The following is a 4,283-nucleotide window of genomic DNA, read 5'->3' as shown; positions in this document are numbered from 1 at the left end:
TGTTTTCTGATTGTTGCCATCTAGGCAAAAGAAAACCTGTCCCCTCCCCTTGGGGACCTGGCACAGGTCCTTCTCATGCTGCCTATTCACAACACTGATGGTCTTAGGTGACCCCTGTGAAAGGGTCTTTGATGGCCAAAGCGACTGAGAGTCACTGTTCTAGACTTACTTCTTATACCTATTCCTAGGATTGGCTTGTTTTTGTGTCTCCCTTGTTTCTAGACTCCTTGTATCCATGCTTTACTTACCCTGAAACCTCAAATGCCAAGCAGGATGCCTGACACACAATAGGTCCTTTGTAAAGTTTATTGAAATGAATTGAATTAGGTTGTGTAGAATTAATGATGTAGAAGAGACTTGAGGCAGCCTGAGCCCTGAGCTTTACATCTAGGTGATAATAGGGAAAGCAGCCTGGAAGAAGAAGATGACAGGGGTAGTGCCCCAGCCACTAGCAGAGGCTCAGCAAAAGCTGAGTGGATGCATCTGGCTGGAGACTATAGGTTGGGGAGTGTTGGCAATGAAGGTCATAAAGGCCGCGTGGGGCCAGTGGAGGGTCCTGAGTGTCAATCAGAGGCACTGAAATGTGCTACAACATGCAGTGAAGTTCAAGAAAAGTAAAGATCCGTGCACAGAGCAAGGCTTGCCCTTCTCAATGCTCCCGCCCGAGAACGTATGCCCTTACTCTTAGCATGCCACAGGCCTGGCAGGGCTTGTGCCATCTGGGTTCAGCAGTGTGGTGCAGAAGCGGGGTGCGAATCCAGAGTGGAATCAAGAGTGCTGGAGGTGACTTTCCACTCTGACTCAGATCTGCTGCTCGGGATGGTGAAACAGCCTCCTGCTCTAATCCTCAGTTCTCACCTGCAAAATGAAAACATGATGTAGAAAACGTAGTTCAGGAGGCTCCTTTGGCCTCTGGGACTCAACACATATCAAGATAAGCACTGCTTTTTGATGGCTTATTGCTGTTTGATGGTTCCTGGCTTTGCTTTGCGTGTGTGCTTTCCTGTCTTCTGGGGTCCAAGCTGCTTTGTTAGACTGGTCTCTGATAGTCCCTGGCTATCTACTGAGGTCAGCCTCCCAAACTTTGATCATCTTTCCCCTCTAGATAAGTCCTCCTTAATCCTCTGTCCCTCTTGCAAATCCATCTCGGGTTCAGGCCACCACGTCACCTCTCACATCTTCACCCCCAGGCTTCTGGTGGTTATAGACATTGTTCTCCGTCTGCACTCGTTCCACATCGGTGTTTCTGTCTCCAGTTAGTTTGCAAGCTTTTAAAAATAAAAGACTATTAAGAGCAGTATTCATTTGTCTCCCTGACTCCACCCTACACTGGAGTAAAGCCAGGCTTAACACAGGCATTAAATAAAGTTTTTAAATATTAAACTCAGTGACGTACAGGAAATAATGCCCAAAGTAGAGATCCCCAGGAAGTCATGTATGGGGTTTAGAGTGGAAATGAAGGCATGTTGTTGGTTTTGTCAGAGGTGTTTTATACCTACCCAAGGATTCTTTGAAGACACGGAGACCTGGGAAGCTTCTTGTCTGTGGGCTTCTGGAATAGTAAGGAGTGGGTAGTACAAGGGCCTAGTGATATCTCCGCCAACCCAAGGAAGAAACAGAGGACTGTTTACTGAGTGACTTTGCTGTTGGAAGCATCCCAGCCACAGCTTGGGAACATCGGGCAGAGTTACCACCCTGCTGCCACAGCCTCTGCCAACTTGGATAAAAAGCAGTGGAGTTGACCTGTCTTTTGGCTCCGACACAAGGCAAGCGAGCGCACCAGCAGGCATGGAAAGGAAGAAGTTGTGAAATCAAAGACACGAAAAAGAGACAAGCATGATGCTCCTCTCTCCTCTCCTCTGACCTCACCCTGCCACCCCCTATCCCCCAGTCCCTCCACCCCCCCACTCCCTGCCTCACCATGAGCCTCTCCCCGGCTTCCTCACTATCGTCATCTGCAAACTGGTATAAACCAAAACTTTTCCCTTATTCCCAGGAGGATATGGGGCCTTGAAGTTTAACTGTTCTAGAAGAAGGCAGGGACGTTCTGTTGTTCTAGATTGCTTGTTCCCAGTGTGGTCCTAGAGTTGACAAGCATTAACTCCAGGTAACTGGTTCACAAAGACATAATACTTTTGAAATGTAATGTTAAACACAGGAAGGCTCGCTGTGGGAAGTAGTTGAGCTCTAGATCTGGCAGACTCAGGGTTCTCTTCTGGATCATAGACTCGCAGAAATAAGACCCCCCTGAGGTCCTGGTCCCTCCCTCATTTGCTCAAGCTGCTGGGAGGAAAGTTTAGAAAGATGGGCTTTGTTCCATACCCTTCCTTTCTGATATGCTCCGGAGCAGTTCATGTCTGTAGCCGTGTGTCAATTCCTCTTACTGTTGGGGGAAGCGTAGGGTTAACTCCATGTGTCACCAAGCCATTTAGTCAGCACTCAGTTTCTTAGCAGAAGTGGTGAGATTTACTGGGGAAAGTACTCGTCATCCCGTATAAATAGACGCACAGTTAGGGCACGCACCGCAGGCGGGCTTCGAGCTTCTGACTGGAACCTATTAATGAATACTTGTGACAAAAAAGCAGTCACTTGGGAGGAAGACAGACATAAGACTATGCTTACAGTTTAAATAAAATATTCTTCAGAACAGTGATTTTGGCTTTACTTAGTAGTACGAACCATTTCAATTCAATTCAATTTTATTATATTATTATTAGTATTATTACTATTTTACAAAGTTTTTCCTGTGGAGAAACTACAAGCAAACGATAACACACAAATAATATGGATTTTTCCATTGCTGGCTTTGGCTCTCTCGTCTCCCCTTCCTCACCAATGGCTGCTACTACAGTCAGGCCCCTCCACAACTGTTTACACATGGTAGGTAGTCCAATGTTCATGCTCTTCTGCGGCTCGGCTTTTTCCATAGCAAGTCTGGAAATCATTTCTTGGTCTGGAGGTAGGAACCACAGCCATTGTCTCTAGAAAATTTAATTGGGTTCATGTCTTATCATAGTGGCCTTATAAAGGGCTTTTTGTTTGTTTTGATTTTGCAGATACATTTTAACTAATCCCCACCTGCCCCTGCCATCCCTTCACTCTGCCCAAAGGTGATGATGGTATTGAAATTGCCAGTAGTCTTCCCCATCTGTTTTTTTTTTTTAAATTTGGTTCACATGCGTTAGGTATTCTGCTACGTGGCTCTGATGTCATTCATCGACGACAGGACATCTGAGCCTTTCAGTTGTTTGCTTTCCTTCTTGTGGCACGCATTCTAGCTAACGCCTTCTTGTGAGCACACATGAGAACTCTTAAATGACACATTCCCACAGTAGAGTTTCCTGGACTGTGGACTGTGTGCCTGACTGTATCTAATACTGGGACTTTAGTCTCCAACATCATTTTTTATAATATACCTTCAAACCAGCTGTGTATAAAAAGTTCTTTCGGGCAGGCTGGAAAGGTGGCTCAGCCAATAAGAATAATTGCTATTCTAGAGGACCAAGGTTCAATTCCTTTCAGCCACATGGTAGCTCACAACCATCTGTAAATCCAGTTCCAAACGATTCGACAACCTCTTTTGAACCAGGTGTGCCTATGATGCACATGCACCAGGCAGGCAAAATATACAAATAAAAAATTAATCTAAACAAACTTTTTCTTTCTTTCCTCTTCCTCCATTTCCCTCACCCCTTCTCTTCTTCTTTCCTCCCCCCCCCGTGTGTGTGTGTGTGTGTGTGTGTGTGTGTGTGTGTGTCTGCCTGTCTGTCTGCCTGTCTGTCTACCTGTCTGTCTGCCTGTCTGTCTGTCTGTTCCCTCCCCTTCCTTACCACTACATGTTTTGGAGCCATCTTAAGATTGCTGAACCAATATCTGTGAAACAGTACCTCAGTATGGTTTTTAGTTGCTGAAATTTTAAATTACTGAGGTTGAATATTTTCTTATGTATTTTGGCTACTTAGGTTCCCTGTGATAAATATTGACCCTATGACAATTATTGCTATGACATTATTTGCTTATTTTTGTTGATTTGCAGAGCTCTTTCATTTTTCTGGATACTAATAACCTGTAATATTTGAATGGTTATGATTAGAAATATAAATTATTAAAATTAACCTTTCCTAGTCTGTAGCCTGCATTTCATTTTTTAAAAAAGATTCATTTTTTATTTTTAACTCGGGTGGTGGTAGTGAGTGCAGGTGCCTCTGGGGTCCAGAAGAGGCCATGGATTCCCCAGAGCTAGAGTTGCAGGAGGTTGTGAGCTGCCATATGGGTGCTGGGAC

At 44.9% G+C, this 4,283-nt stretch overlaps 1 long non-coding RNA gene across 1 annotated transcript; it reads right to left on the bottom strand.

Moving 5' to 3' along the window:
- Positions 1-239: 239 nt before the first annotated feature.
- On the bottom strand, positions 240-1,624 carry LOC121137572. The gene is made up of 3 exons (XR_005874864.1): positions 1,500-1,624; positions 1,170-1,268; positions 240-858 (listed from the first exon to the last, which is right to left on the bottom strand). It is a non-coding gene; the product is annotated as an uncharacterized LOC121137572 (long non-coding RNA).
- Between the last annotated feature and the right edge of the window lie 2,659 nt (positions 1,625-4,283).

This window comes from Mesocricetus auratus, unplaced genomic scaffold (assembly GCF_017639785.1).
Source record: "Mesocricetus auratus isolate SY011 unplaced genomic scaffold, BCM_Maur_2.0 Super-Scaffold_100691, whole genome shotgun sequence".
NCBI lineage: Eukaryota > Metazoa > Chordata > Mammalia > Rodentia > Cricetidae > Mesocricetus > Mesocricetus auratus.
This window is presented reverse-complemented; position numbering and strand designations above follow the sequence as displayed.